Source organism: Mobula hypostoma, chromosome 29 (assembly GCF_963921235.1).
Source record: "Mobula hypostoma chromosome 29, sMobHyp1.1, whole genome shotgun sequence".
NCBI classification, from domain to species: domain Eukaryota; kingdom Metazoa; phylum Chordata; class Chondrichthyes; order Myliobatiformes; family Myliobatidae; genus Mobula; species Mobula hypostoma.
In genome coordinates this window covers 4,087,738-4,103,692 of record NC_086125.1, presented here as the reverse complement: position 1 = coordinate 4,103,692, position 15,955 = coordinate 4,087,738, and the positions used below count along the sequence as shown (strand labels likewise).

General features: G+C 44.2%; 1 long non-coding RNA gene across 1 annotated transcript in view; it reads left to right on the top strand.

The window, feature by feature from the left end:
* Nucleotides 1–15,748, top strand: part of LOC134339360 (uncharacterized) — an 80,778-nt gene extending 65,030 nt beyond the window's left edge. Inside the window, exon 3 of the long non-coding RNA XR_010016382.1 lies at nucleotides 15,434–15,748. This is a non-coding gene — a long non-coding RNA (uncharacterized LOC134339360). The remainder of the gene's footprint in view (nucleotides 1–15,433) is intronic.
* The last annotated feature ends 207 nt before the right edge of the window (nucleotides 15,749–15,955 follow it).

Sequence of the window (15,955 nt, the reverse complement as noted above, 5' to 3'; positions counted from 1 at the left end):
GCCCAGAGCCATCAAACACTTCTCATGCATTAACCCTTACATTGCTAGGATGATTCTCATGAACCTCCTCTAGACTCTCTCTCATGTCAGCATGTTTTTTCTTATAAGGGGCCCAAATTGCTTACAATATTCCAAATGCAGTCTGACCAATGCCTTATAAAGCTTCAGCATCATGTTGTTGCTCTTGTATTCTACTTATCTCAAAATGAGTGATAAGATTGCATGTGTCTTCCTTACCACCGACTCAACCTCCCCGTTAACCTTCAGGGAATCCTGCAGGAGGACTCCCAAGTCCCTTTGCATCTCTTATTTTTGTAATTTCTATCTGTTTAGAAAACAGTTTATTCTTCCTGCTGCTTCCCAACACTGCATTCCACCTGCCACTTCTTTGCACATTCTCTTAACCTACGTTCTTCGGCAGACATCCTACTTTCTCAACACTGCCTTCATTTCCCCACTTACTTTCATATCGTTTACAAACTTGGCCACAAAGCCATCAACTCCTTCATTCAAATCATTGACATTTAATGTGGAAAGAAGCGGTCCCAACACTAAACACAAAATAACCTGTAGATGCTGGGGTCAAAGCAACACTCACAACACACTGGAGGAACTCAGCAGGTCGGGCAGCATCTGTGGAAACGATCAGTCGATGTTTCTGGCCAGAACCCTTCGTCAGGACTGAGGAGGGAAGGGGCAGAGGCCCTATAAAGAAGGTGGGGGGAGGGTGGGAAGGAGAAGGCTGGTAGGTTCCAGGTAAAAAACCAGTAAGGGGAAAGATAAAGGGGTGGGGGAGGGGAGGCAGGGAGGTGCTAGGCGGGAAAGGTGAAGAAGGAATAGGGGAAAACACAATGGGTAGTAGAAGGAGGCGGAACCAAGAGGGAGGTGATTGGCAGCTGGGGGAGGGGGCAGAGTGAAATAGGGATAGGGGAAGGGAATTACCAGAAGTTGGAGAATTCTATGTTCATACCAAGGGGCTGGAGACTACCTAGACGGTATATGAGGTGTTGCTCTTCCAACCTGAGTTTAGCCTCATCATGGCAGTAGAGGAGGCCATGTATGGACATATCTGAATGGGAGTGGGAAGCAGAGTTGAAGTGGGTGGCTACTTGGAGATCCTGCCTATTGTGGTAGACGGAGCGGAGGTGCTCGATGAAGCGGTCCCCCAATCTGCGTCGGGTCTCACCGATGTAGAGGAGGCTGCACTGGGAGCACCGAATGCAATAGATGACCCCAACAGACTCACAAGTGAAATGTTTCCTCACCAGGAAGGACTGTTTGGGGCCCTGAATGGTGGCAAGAGAGGAGGTGTAGGGACAGGTGTAAGTGTAGTCTGTAGGGGTCATCTATTGCATCCCGTGCTCCCGGTGCGGCCTCCTCTACATCGGTGAAACCCGACGTAGATTGGGGGACCGCTTCGTTGAGCACCTCTGCTCTGTCCGCCATAACAGACAGGAACTCCCGGTAGCCACCCACTTCAACTCTGCTTCCCATTCCCATTCCCATTCAGATATGTCCATACATGGCCTCCTCTATTGCCATGATGAGGCTAAACTCAGGTTGGAGGAGCAACATCTCATATACCGTCTAGGTAGTCTCCAGCCCCTTGGTATGAACATAGAATTTTCCAACTTCCGGTAATCCCTTTCCCCTCCCTTCCCCTATCCCTATTTCACTCTGCCCCTCCCCCAGCTGCCTATCACCTCCCTCATGGTTCCGCCTCCTTCTACTACCCATTGTGTTTTCCCCTATTCCTTCTTCACCTTTCCTGCCTATCCCCTCCCTGCCTCCCCTTCCCCACCCCTTTATCTTTCCCCTTACTGGTTTTTCACCTGGAACCTACCAGCCTTCTCCTTCCCACCCTCTCCCCACCTTCTTTATAGGGCCTCTGCCCCCTCCCTCTTCAGTCCTGATGAAGGGTCTCGGCCCAAAACATTGACTGATGGGTCCCAACATTGACTCTTGTGACACACAGCTAGTCACTGGTAGCCCCCTTTATCCTGTTTCCTGCCAGTCATCCAATCTTCTATTGATGCTAGAATCTTTCCTTTAATAACATGGGCTTTTACCTTGTTTAGCAGCCTCATTCTGCAGTACTTTGCCAAAAGCCTTCTGAAATCCAAGTAAACAACATCCAGCTTTCTCTACCCTGCCTGTTATTTCCTCAAAGATTTCCAACAGATTTGTCAGGCATGATTTCCCCTTAAGGAAGTTATGCTGACTTTAGCCTGTTTTATCATGTGCCTGCAAGTACCCTGAAACGTCATCCTCAGCAATAAATTCTAACAAAATACACAAAGTGCTGGAGGAACTCAGCAGGCCAGGCAGCATCTATTGAAAAATGTTATCAGTCAATGTTTCAGGCTGATACCCTTCCTGAGCCCTGATGAAGGGTCTTCGCCTGAAAGGTCGACTGTTCACTCTTTTCCAGTGCATTGCTTGGATTTCCAGCATCTTCAGATTTTCTGTTTGTGAATATATTCCACTATTTTTCCCACCAATGAAGTCAGGCTAACTGGCCTATCATTTCCTTTCTTTCTGCCTCCCTCCTTTCTTAAAGAGTGGAGTGACATTTGCAATTTTCCACTCCTTCCGAACCATTCCAGAGTCAAATGACTCTTGAAAGACCATTACAATGCCTCTTCAATTCCATCAGCTATTTCTTTCAGAACCTTGGATGTAGTGCATTTGGCCCAGGGTGACTTTTCTACCTTCAGACTTTTCATCTCCCCAAGCACTGCTCCGTAGTAATAGCAGCTAGACTCATTTTTGACCCCTGACACTCTCATTTTTAGAATTCTGCTGATGTCTTCCACAGTGAAGACTGACACAAGGTACTTAGTAAGTGTGTCCGCTATCTCTTTTCCCCCATTAGTACCTCTCCAGCATCATTTTCCAGTGGTGTAATATCCACTCTTGTCTCTCTTTTACTCTTTATATAGCTGAAAACACATCTTGTATCTTGTATCCTCTTATATATGATTGGGTAGCTTACCTTCATATTTCATCTATACACTCTGTATGGCTTTTTTGGCTGCCTTCTGTTGTTTTTAAAAAGCTCCCCCCTTTAGAATACTTCTTTATCTTTGGGATGTATTTATCCTGCATCTTCTGAATTTCCCTCAGAAGTACCAGCCATGGCTGCTCTGCCGTCTTCCTTGCTAGTGTCCTGTTCTGATCAACTTTGGCCAGCTCCTCTCACATGCCTCTGTAATTCCCTTTACTCCAATGTAATATTGACATATCCAATTTTACCCTCTCCTTCTCAAACTCTAGGGTGAATTCTATCATTATGATGACTGTCTCCTAAGAGTTCCTTTACCTTAAGCTCCTTAGTCAAATCTGGATCATTACAAAACACCCTATCCAGAATTGCCATTCCTCTAGTGGACTTCACCACAAGCTGCTCTAAAAAGCAAACTCATAGACATTCCGCTATTCAATTGACTTGAACTGAATTGAATTCTACAAAGTTCCCCTCTTGGGATCCAGCACCAACCTGATTTTTCCAATCTACATGCATATTGAAATGCCCCATGATTATCACAACATTTGCCCATTTTTCATGCTTTTTCTATGTCCTATTATAATTAGTAGCTCATGTCCTGGCCACTACTGATGCCCATGGGGACTTCATGTTTTTTCTGTTATTCATTCTTTAGAGTTTTTCTTCTGTTTCGAACGTGTTTGGGGAGAGAAAGAACTTCAGGTTGTTTATTGTATACATTCCCTGCTAGTAACTGTAACCATTGAACCACTGAACTATACCTCTTCCCACCCTGTCTCCTGTAGAAATGCTATTCCCTTTTCTCAGTTTATTCGCCTCTGTCATATCCGTTTTCAGGATGTGGCTTTCCACTGATGTCCTCCTTCTTTAAAGAATGGGATTTCCCTCCCTCCACTATTTATACTGCCCTCATCCGCACTCACCCCAACTTCTGGCTGCCTTACCTACCACCCTATGAACTTCCGTATCCAACATATTATCCTCCACAACTTCAGCTATCTCCAAAGGGATCCTACCACTAAACATATCTTTACTGACCCCCCCCCACCTCTGCTTTCAGCAGGGTTTACTCCCCTCATGATTCCCTTGTCCAGTCGCTCCTTACCTCTAATCTCCTTCCCTGCAAGTTCCCATTCAGCTCCTCCTTCACCTCCGTTCAAGGCCCCAGGCAGTCCTTCTAGATGAGGCAACATGTCATCTGTAAATCAGCTGGGGTTATCTATTGTGTCCGCTTCGTTGAGCACATCTGCTCTATCTGCCACAAGTGGGACATCCTATTGGCCAAGCATTTTAATTCCAATTCCCATTCCCATTCTTCCCCATAGCTCCATAGCCTCCCCTTGTGCCACAATGAGGCCACCCTCATAGTGGAGGAGCAACACCTAATATTCCATCTGGATAGCCTCCAACCTGATGGCATGAACATGGATTTCTCCTTCTGGTAAACAAATTCCTCCCCCCCACTCCTTTACTGCCCACTCTGACCTTCTGTCTTTTCTCACCTGCTTATTACTTCCCCCTGGGTCATCTCCTACTTCTCTTTTTCTTATAGTCCACTTTCCTCTGCTCTCAGATTCCTTCTTGTCCAGCCCTTGATCTTTCCCACCTACTTGGCCTCACCTATCACTTTCCGGCTAGCCTCCTTCCCCTCCTCTCACCTTTTTATTCTGGCATCTACCCCCTTCCTTCTCAGTACCGAAGAAGGGTCACGGCCCAATACATCAACTATCTATTCATTTCCATAGATATTGCCTGACCTGCTGAGTTCCTCCAGCATTTTGTGTGTGTTGTCTTGGATTTCCAGCATCTGCAAAATTTTGTGTGTTTATTGTTTGGAGGCCTGTATATATCTCCCATCAGGATCTTTTTACCCATGCAGTTTCATAACTCTACTCACAAGGATTCTACATCTTCTGATTCTATGTCACCTCTTTTAAAGATTTGATTTTTTTTATCAACAACCAGAGCCACCCCACCCCTTTTGTCTACTTGCCTGTCCTTTCAATACAGTGTGTTTCCTTGGAAGTTAATCTCCTACCTATGATCTTCTTTCAGCCACGAGTCAGATGCCCACAGTGTCATACCTGCCAATCTCTAACTGTGCTACAAGATCATCTACCTTATTCTGTAAACTGTGTGCATTCAACTATAACACCTTCAGTCCTTTATTCATCACCCTTTTTTATTTTTGCCCCTGTTCTACTTAAACTCATCCCACTGACTGTAATTTTACCCAATCATCTGCCTGTCCATCCCCACAATCTCACTACACACTGTTTCTAGTTGAATACCAGCAGCCTCATCTTCAGCCCTATCACTACAGTTCCCATCACCCTGCCAAATCAGTTTAAGCCCTCTCCAACAGCTCTAGAAAACCTACCAGAAAGGATATTGATCCCCCTCCAGTTCAGTTGTAACTCATCCTATTTGCACAGGTCCTACCTTCCCCAGAAAAGATCCCAATGATCCAGAAATCTGAAACCCTGCCCCCCGAACCAATTCCTTAGCTACACATTAATCTGCCAATTCATCCTATTCTTACTCGTACTGGTATGTGGCTCAAGGGATTACTACTCAGGAGGTTCTAATTTTCAGCTTTATGCCTAACTCGCTTAATTCAGTCTTCAGGACCTCCTCCCTGGTCCTGCCTATGTCATTGGTGCCAGTATGTACCATGCCTTCTGGCTGTTAACTCTCTCCCTTTAGAATGCTGTGGACCTGATCCTAGACACCTCTGAACCTGGCACCTGGGAGACAACATATCAATGGATTGTCTCTTTCACATCCATAGAATCTGCTGTCTTCTCTTCTATTTATGGAATCCCCTATCCCTCCTGCACTCCTCTTCTTCCCCCTTCCCTACTGAGCAATAGAGCCAGACTCAGTCCCAACGAGCCGGTCACTGTGGCTTCCTACTGGTAGCTCAGCCCCACATCCTACACCCCAACAGTGTCCAAAGTGCTATACTTATTATTGAGGAGAACAGCCACAGGGGTACTCTGCACTGACTGCCTATTCCCTTTCCCTCCCCTAACAGTCACCCAGTTACCTGCTTCCTGCAACTTGGTGCGATTACCTCCCTGTAGCCCTAAGAGCTGCAGCTCCAAACACTGCATGTAGATGTACAAAGTAGTCATCAGTGAGACTGGAGATCCCCCAGCATTCCCACATCTCACACAAAGAACATAACTACTTCTAACAGAAAAGGAACTTACTAGAAACTTACTTAGAACCTCTGACCATACTTGCTCAAGTGTGTTAAGCCAAAGCCAGACCACTCTAACACTACCCCACTCCAAAAATGGCCACTCTGCTTATACCTCTTTTCGCTTTATTGGCCCCATGCTGATTCCAGCTCACTGAGAAGCACTTGAGCTCTTTCTTAACCCCATCGAATGACCTCTTGCATTAACTGCAGACTGCTGAAACTGGGTACAGGCTGTGGGAGAGATGCAAAAGCTTTGGAGAGAGAGGAGAAGAGATTTGCTAAAGTAATTCCAGAATCAGAGACTTCAGGCAGTGTGGTAGCATAATGGTTAACAGCAGTAGTAATTGGAAAATTGCACTTAACTAACTTGATCTCCTCTGTTTTCAATTCCTGCTGCTGTCCGTACATTCTCCTGTAACCGTGTGGGTTTCCTCTGGTTTCCTCCCACATTCCAAATACATTCGAGCTATGGATAATAAGTTGTGGATATGTTATGTTTGTACCAAGTTGCAAACTTTGTGGGCTGTTCCCAGCACATCCTCAGTCTGAAGGTTGATGCAAAGGACGCATTTCAATGTATGCTTCAATGTTCATGTGACAAATAAAGCTAACATTTATCCTTAGAAAAATCTTCTTTCAGCTATCAAACGTTATTTGTTGTCATATGCACAAAGTACACGTACCCAGAGCTGACATGTAAAACTTACTTGCAGCAGCGTCTCTGGCACAGAGCATCAGATAAGGAGGACCATTCACAAGAGAACACACATTATACATGAACAGGGCGGAAAACAAAACCACCGTAGTGCAAGGTGGTCCAGGTGGTCGTAGTGTTGCTTTGCTGAGGTAATGAATGGGGTTGGTTCTAGAACCAAATAGTTGAAGGGAAGTATCTATTCTTAAAGTTGGCGATGTGGAACTTCAGGTTCCTGTACCTCCTGCCTGACGGTAGCTGTGAGAAGATGGCATGGCCAGGATGGGCCCTTTGATGACAGATGCTGCAGATAACACCTCATGTGGGGAGTGATGTGCCCATGAAGTATTGGGTTGTGGCCACTGTTCTCTGCAGCTTCTTACATTCGTGTGCATTTGTACTGCTCTATCAGACTATGATGCAATTGTGTAGGTAGAATGGAGAAATTAAGGTTGTTCTCCCTGAAGCAGATGAGATTGTGAGCGGACCTGGTAGAAGTGTTGAGAAGAGTATTGGCAGAGTAGATGGAGAAACAGGAAGAGTAAATCTTCCAGTTAGTGGTTAGGGTCTGGAGTGCAAACCCAAGGGTAGCAATGGAGCTGATTCAATTGCCGTTCAAAAACGAGCTGGATAATTATCTAAGAGATTTTGCAAGACAATGTGGAAAGAATGGAGCAGTCAAACTAAGTGGTTTCTTACAAAGAGTCATAAACACAGTCGCCTTTTTGGCCCCACTCTTCGTTTTTCTCTTCTCACTGGCTCATCACCTCCCTCTGGGGCCCTCCTCCTTCCCTCTCTCCCATGGTCCACTCCCTTCCTTTATCAGATTCCTTCCTCTTCAACCCTTTACCTCTTTCACCTATTTCCTCCCAGCTTCTCACTTCACTTCCCCGCACCCCCCCCACACCTGGTCTCACCTATCTCTTGCCAGCCTGGACTGTACTCTTTCCCCTCCCCCCACCTTCTTATTCTGGCTTCTGCTCTCTTCCTTTCCAGTCCTGATGAAGGGGCTTGGCTCGAGACATCAACTATTTATTCCTTTTGACAGGTGCTGCCTGATCTGCGGAGTTCCTCCGGCATTCCTGCACGTCGCTCTTCCGAAGATTTGAAGAGTTTAACGGCTTCCTTCTGTGTCGCAACCACTCTGTAACTCCTAACCTTGAGTAAACGACACTGACTCGCATTCCTATCTGACAAGCAAGGTCACAGAGAAATCCCGTACACCCTCTAATTTTCCCTGCAACCTATCATTTCACACTTCCTTCTACTGCCCCCGGATTGTACCTCTCTCCTACTGGGGTTCTTACATGGTCTACAAATAACTGACTGATCGACATGTCTTTGGGAAGTGAGGAGAGACGGGAATGAATGTGTGAAATTCATTTGGTCGCAGGGGGAATGTGAAAACTCCACACAGTCAGCACCAGAGGTCAGGAATGCTATGAAGCAGTGGTCCTATGATCTGTCCCAGCGTTCCACCCAAACAAATTCCTTGGTTTTCATGTGAGAGTTGGTGTGGTACACATTCAAAAAGAAAGGTGATGCTATAAAACGGTATGGAATTTCACATCATCAGCTGGTGTAAGGCCACAGAACTACTCCTCCTCCCTCCTGCACTCAGCTTTGTCCAGTTTTGAATCAGAGAGAGAGAAAATGAGTTACCTAAAATTGTAAATTTTGATACTGGATGCAGAAGGGTAAAACATGCCCCTACAGGAGTTAAGGTGTTCATTCCTCAGGCTGGTGCTGAGCATTACTGAAACAGAAAAGAAGACCACAGAGAGGCCAGAGTGGGATTGGGATGGTGAATTAAAGTGGGAAGCTTGTTGTCGCTCTTGTGGACTGAACACAGATGAGCAACAACCTGCACTTTGTTTCTCTGGTCTATAGGAAACATCTCTTTCTCAAGGAAAACTTACATGAAACATAAATTGTATGTATCTTCATGAGAAAGAACACACTTAGGATAAAGTCTATTTTAATAAAAAATGAACAACAGTGTGACTAAACTGTAGCAATTAGGGTTCACATGCTCAAATGGAGTATATAAAGCTTATGTCTGTAACAACATGGGACATTTCTAACAGTTGAAACCACATAGAATCAGGCTCTTTGGCCCATAGTGTCTGTGTTGACCATAATAGGCATCCGTTAGTCTCATGAGACCATGGATTTGTGCCTTGGAAGGTTTCCAGGGCGCAGGCCTGGTCAAGGTTGTATGGAAGACCAGCAGTTGCCCATGCTGCAAGTCTCCCCTCTCCACGCCACCGACGTGTCCAAGGGAAGGACACTAGGGCCAATACAGCTTGGCACCAGTGTCGTCGCAGAGCAATGTGTGGTTAAGTGCCTTGCTCAAGGACACACACGCTGCCTCAGCCAAGTCTCGAACCAGCGAACTTTGAATCACTGGACAAATGCCTTAACCACTTGGCCATGCGCCAACATAATGCCAATTTAAACTAATCACTTCTGCCTGTACATTGCCATTATCCCTCAATTGCCTCCCTGTTTATGTGCCAGTTTTAAATGTCTGCTTCCATCATTTCCAGACCCCCTGCCACACACTGTGGAAAAACTTGCCTCATAAAACTCCTTTAATCTTTCCTCCTCCTGCTTAAAGCTGTGACCTCTAGTATTTGACGTTTATACCCTGGGAAGAAGATCATCAATTCTATCTATGCCTCTCATAATTGTATCTATTTCTATCAAATTGCCCTCAGCCTCTGACACTTCAGAAAAAAACAATCCAAGTTTGTCCGATCTCTCCTTATAGCTGATACTCTCTAATCCAGGCAACATCCTGGTGAACCTCTTTCACATCCTGTCTGAGGCCTCAACATTTTTCCTAGAATGCGATGACCAGAAGTACATACAGTATTCTGAATGTGCCCTAACCAAGATTTTACACAACTTTACTATGATTTCCCAATTGTCCTCGTCACTGATAGAGGAAAGAATCTTGCAGGTCTTCTTTACCAGCTTGTTTACTTGTGCCGCCACTTTCAGTGACGTACATAATTACTCAGTGCTCTAAAGGTCCTACCATTTACTGTATGCTTTCCTCAAACATTTGACTTCTCAAAGTGTGAATATCTCCCACTTGTCTGGATTAAACTCCATCTGCTATTTCTCTGCCCAAGTTTTCAGCTGCTCTATATCCAGCTGAATCCTTTGACAACTTTCCTCACTACCCTCAACTCTGCTAACTTCCGTGACATCTGCAAAATGGCTGATGAGTACAGCTACATTTTTATCCAAATTGTTTGCAGATATCACAAACAGCCGAGGACCCTGCACTGACCCCTGAGGAACACCACTGGTCATGGGCTTCTAAGCAGAGCAACGCCTCTCCACCACGTATTCCCCTTCAGGATTACTACAGCTGCAATCTGCAGCACAGACAATGCTGTAAGCAACATTACCTCAAGTTGTTTACGTTGCAGAATTGGAAGGTTCAGGAGTACTGACCACCCAGAGAGCCAGTGTCACAGCTGGAAGTTCAGGGGATCTCTGCATTTTCTCAGGAAATGTGGCTGTTAGACAGGGCTGCAGTTAAAACTGAAACATAGGACCCTAAGAAACCACCTCTCTGCTATCCTCCAGACTAATGTATAGTCTCTGGAAAACTGAAGACCTTAGAGCAAGATTACAATACCAGAGGGACATCAGGGACTGCTGTGTACTCTGTTTCACAGAGACGTGGTTGACCTCAGCACTCCATTCCAAGGGCTACACTGATGACTGCATGGACTGGACAGCAGCATCAGGTAAAGGCAGAGGTGGCAGTGCTTGCTTCATGATTAACTCTTCACAGTACACAGATGTGGCAGTTCTGTCTCAGATCTGCTTCCCTGATATGGCGGCCAAGTGTCTAATCTCTCTGTGAGGGAGTTCATTGCCCTATCCTGGTCAGAATGTACATTCCTCACATGGCTAACGTGAGGCTGGGACGGGAGGAGCTAAGCACTGTGAGCAACTCTTATGAGACAGCGCACCCTGCTACTTTCCCAATTATTGCAGGGAATTTCAACGAGGTCAGCTTGAAGGAGTCTCTGACCAACTACTACCAACATGAACCAGAGGAGACAACACACTTGATCACTATTACACAGCCATACTGTGTTATCCTACTCTTGCATCTCGGCATGTCTGATCACTTGGCTGTACCTCTATTCTCAGCATATAGGCAGAAAAACGAAGGATTCCAGTGCCAGTGGTGAACACCATGAAGGTCTGGTCAAGGGAGATAGAGAGTGATCACAGGACTGCTTTGAATTGGTGGACTGGGTTATACTCAGTGATTCATCTTCGGATCTGAATAAATATGTCACGGTCATCACTAACTCATTGAAACCTGTGTGGATGGGTGTGTGTGTGTGCCTTCGAAGACATACTAGGCATTCCCAAACTAGAAGTCCTGGACGGACCAGGTGATTTGCGGTCGGCTGAGGGCTAGATCTGTGGCATTTAAAGCCAGTGATCCAGAACCCTACAAGAAGTCCAGTTATGGCCTATGGAAGGCCATCATGAGAGCAAAAAGACATTTCCTTGCGAAGTTCGACACAATTGGACGCGCAACAGCTGTGGCAGGGTTTGTATGCCATTACTTCTAACAAGATGAAACCTTACAGCATAAAGGGCACTGATGCTTCACTCTGTGATGAGTTCAACTTCCTTGATGTATGCTTCGAGAGGGAGAATAAAACTACACCTGTGCAAACCCTCACTGCGGCTAGCAATCCTGAAATCTCTGTCTTGGATGCCGACATCAAAACGTCCCTCAAGAGGGAGAACCATCACATGGTGTCAGGCCCCGATGGTGTAATCTCCCTGGGTAATGAAAACCTGTGCTGACCAGCTAGCTGGCGTGTTCAAGGACACCTTCAGCTTCTCACTCTGCAATCAGAGATCCCCATCTGCTTCATATGAGCATCAATCATACTGGGACCAAAGCAGAGTAATGTGAGCTGTCTCAATGACTTCCACCGGTTATTCACATATCTTACTGTGATGAAGTGCATCGAGAGGTTGGTCAAGGCTGGAGTTAATTCCTGCCTAAGCAAAAATCTGGACTCACTGCATTTGCCTACCGCGCACATCTGCAGTGGGTGCGATCTCACTGGCTCTCCACTGGGCTTTGAACCACCTGGACAACAACAAAATATACGTCAGGTTGCTGTTTATTAATTACAGCTCAGCATTTAACACCGTAGTTCCATCAGAAATAACCAACAAGCTTCAAAACCCAACGCTCTGAACCTCCTTCTGCAACTGGACCCTTAGCTTCCCCATCAGGAGACAACAGTCAGTGACATTCTCTCCGGTCAGTGGCATAACTCCCACACCTCTTTTACCTCCTTCTCTTGCACATCTATCCGGTCAAGATGGCGCCAACAGACAACGCTAGTTTGGGCCTCCATCTTCAGATGGTCCATGAAACTGTTCCTTTCAGGTTTTTTCATCTTGTTTTCATTTTAAATGCATTTCCGGCTCTGTTAGAGCCCGTGATCTACAGTTTGAAGACTGATTAAGCAATCTGATGTTTTGCTGTCTCCAAGAAGATTCCAGTAGGCGAGTGGCATCCAGGCCTACAAGCTTAGAGATGGGCGCAGGGCCATTTCTCACCAATTAAAGCATCGAGGAAGATTGAAACAGCAAAGTGAGTGTGGAAGGCAAGCGAGTGTATAGCGCTGTCTACCTGCCTCGCTCACTGTGTCTGAATTGTGCCTGTGTGTGACAATCTCTTTCTCACTGCTCCTGCGGGAAGGCCCCTGCCTTCGGATGGCTTGTTTCTCTCCCTCGATGCTGTTGGAGAACGATACTGATATTCTGTATGCGATTTATGGATTGGACTCTACTTCACTTGGACTCTTTCAGTTTTATGTCTTATATTGTATGTTTTTGCCTGTTCTTTTGTGTTATTGTTTGCAAGATTTGTTTGTATTTTTTGCATGGGGGAGTTGATTAGAGTTTGGGCTTTGATATTCTTGTTGCCATTTGCACAACTTGTTTTTTTGCGAATGGGGGGTGGTCATGGTTTTCTTTAAATGGATCTATGGTTTTCTTTGTTTCATGGCCATCTGTAGAAGACAAATCTTAGACATACTGCATACATACTTCGATAATAAAAGTACCTTGACTGTTGAACATCTGAAATATCCAAACAATGGAACATTGCGCCATTAGTCCTACCCTTCCCTCAAACAAATCTCAGGAATGGCTACAACATCATAGTTCCATGCACTAATGCAGGCTCTAAACTCATCTGCCTTACCTGTAGTATTCATTGCATCGAAATAAATACACCTCATCCCATCAGCCTCCCTGTGTTCATTAATCTGGACCTGCCTGACCTTTCTTTCAGTCTTGATCTGTCTCCACCTTCTCCTCAGTCCTTCCTCTTTTGGACTGATTACTCTGGTTCTAATACCCTGCCATCCTAGCCTAAGCCCTCCTGAGTAGCAGTAGGAGAGCTCTAGTTTAGATGCGCTCTGTGTCCTTCTTGTACAGGCCTCATCTGGAAGAGAACCCAATGATCCGTGTACCTGAGGGGCATCAGTTGCTGAAGCACTCACTTAACTGCACTATCTTCTTCTCCCTTGCCTCACTAGTGCAGGGCACAGGGAACAGTCCTGACGTTACAGATGGTGCACCTAGATGACAGACTTGAGGGGAGCACCAACACCAGGCTGTGTACAAGAAGGACCAGAGTCACCTCTACTTCCTGAGAAGACTGAGGTCCTCTGGAGTATGCAGGCCTCTCCTTCACATGTTCTACCAGTCTGTTATCGCCAGAGGTGGTGGTGGTACGCTGGGGCAATGGCATCAACACGGGTGATGCCAACAGGCTCAATAAACTGATAAGAAAGGCTGGTGATTCAGGAATAGCTTCTTTCCCTCTACTATCAGATTCCTAAATGAACATTGAAGCTTTGGACACTACCTCACTTTTTTTAATATACAGTATTTCTGTTTTTGCACATTTAAAAAAATCTATTCAATGTATGTAATTGAGTTACCTGTTTATTTATTATTATGTTTTATTTTATTTATTATTATTATTGAAGCTTCGGACACTGCCTCACTTTTTTCTTTTCAAATCCTTTTTTTTTCCAAAATATACACAAGTACATCAAAGTAAACAGCACTTACAATGTCTCAAGAAAGAAAAACATTATATAAAGATTGAAAAAAATTTTGTGATAAAAAAAAACCCTACTAAGCAAGAAAAGTGGGAAAAAAGAAAAATCCCATTAGGTGTTCAACCCCAGAGCCATGCGTCATACATAAAGCTTCTAAAGATAAGCATTAAACCGCTAGCAAAAAAAAAGTACCCAAAAAAATTTACAATTAGATCATGGAGAATCCATCAATTAACTCAAATGATAATAACGAGCAAATGAATCCCATCTTTTCTCAAAATCAAACATAGGTTCAAAGGTTCGACTTCTAATTTTCTCCAAACTAAGACATAGCATCACTTGAGAGAACCATTGTGACAAAGTGGGAGCCGTTGTATCCTTCCACTTCAACAAACTGGCCCTCCTAGCTATCAATGTAACAAATGCAATAACATATTGGTCAGACACAGAAATACCATGGATATTTTGAGGAATGATTCCAAAAAGCACAGTTAATTTGTTAGGTTGTAAATTAATTTTAAGTGCTTTAGAAATTGTTGAAAAAACTGACTTCCAGAACTGTTCCAGTATAGAGCAAGACCAAAACATGTGTGTCACTGTAGCTGTCTCAGTTTTACATCTATCACAATAACTATCAACATTAGGGAATATTTTAGACAGTCTCTCCTTCGTCAAATAGTAACGATGTACAATTTTAAATTGAATCAGTGAATGACTAGCACAGATCGAAGAAGAGTTAACCAGCTTCAGAATTCGTGTCCAATCCTCTGTCGTAAGAGTCAAATTAAGTTCCTTTTCCCAATCTTGTTTAATTTATCGAAACTACTTTTTAAAACCTTCTTTGAGTGATCCAATTTTTTTTACTTTGGAAAAGTAAAGGTATTAATTCTTTTTTGGATTTATTTAAAGAAGGTAGACTGACGTCCTTTGAACAATTAGTTGATAAATATTTTCTTTCATACTCACACTTTTTACAATATCTCCAACTTAGATATTTCTTACAAAAGTATTGAAGTAATTTTCCTTACATATTGGATGCTGACCTGTTAGATACTATTATGAGTATGAATCCTTCAATAAAGGGTTCCATTGGAAGAATTTATAATTTACTTTTACAATGGGATAAGCGTCCTTTATTTAAGATTAAACAAGATTGGGAAAAGGCCTCACTTTTTTAACATACAGTATTTCTGCTTTTGCACATTTAAAAAAATCTATTCAATATATGTAATTGAGTTACTTGCTTATTTACTATTATGTTTTATTTTTTTTTCTCTCTCTGCTAGATTACGTATTGCATTGAACTGCTGCTGCTAAGTTAACAAATTTCACGTCACATGCCGGTGATAACAAACCTGATTCTGATTGTGGTTCTGTTATAGGCGTCAAACTGGATGCACTGGAGACTGTGGTAGAATAAAGGACCCTCTGGAATATCCTGACAATTCTGGACAATGTTTCTCACCCTCTGCATGCCACCTTGGCTGAACAGAGGAGCACTTTCACTAACAGACTAAGACAACTGCACTACAGCAAAGAGCGCTATATGAGTTCGTTCTTACCCTCAGCCATTAGGCTCTATAATGAGTCAGCCTACAGCTGGGGAAGTGAAGATCCACTCCTGCTAGATTGTTTTTGGTAACTTATTTTTTATTCTATCTAGTTCTATTCTAATATTTATACCTGTGCACTTGTAATGCTACTGTGACTCTGTAATTTCCTTTGGATTAATAAAGTATCTATCTATCTATCAATCTATAGATGTCTTACTCTTTAACTCTCATTGTTCCTATCTAGGTCCTTTGTGCCAATACGGGCAATAACCTCTGGCCACTCACCCTCCCTTTCAGAATGTCCCAAGCTCTCTGAGGTGCATCATTAATTCTGGAACCACGTTATCCTGG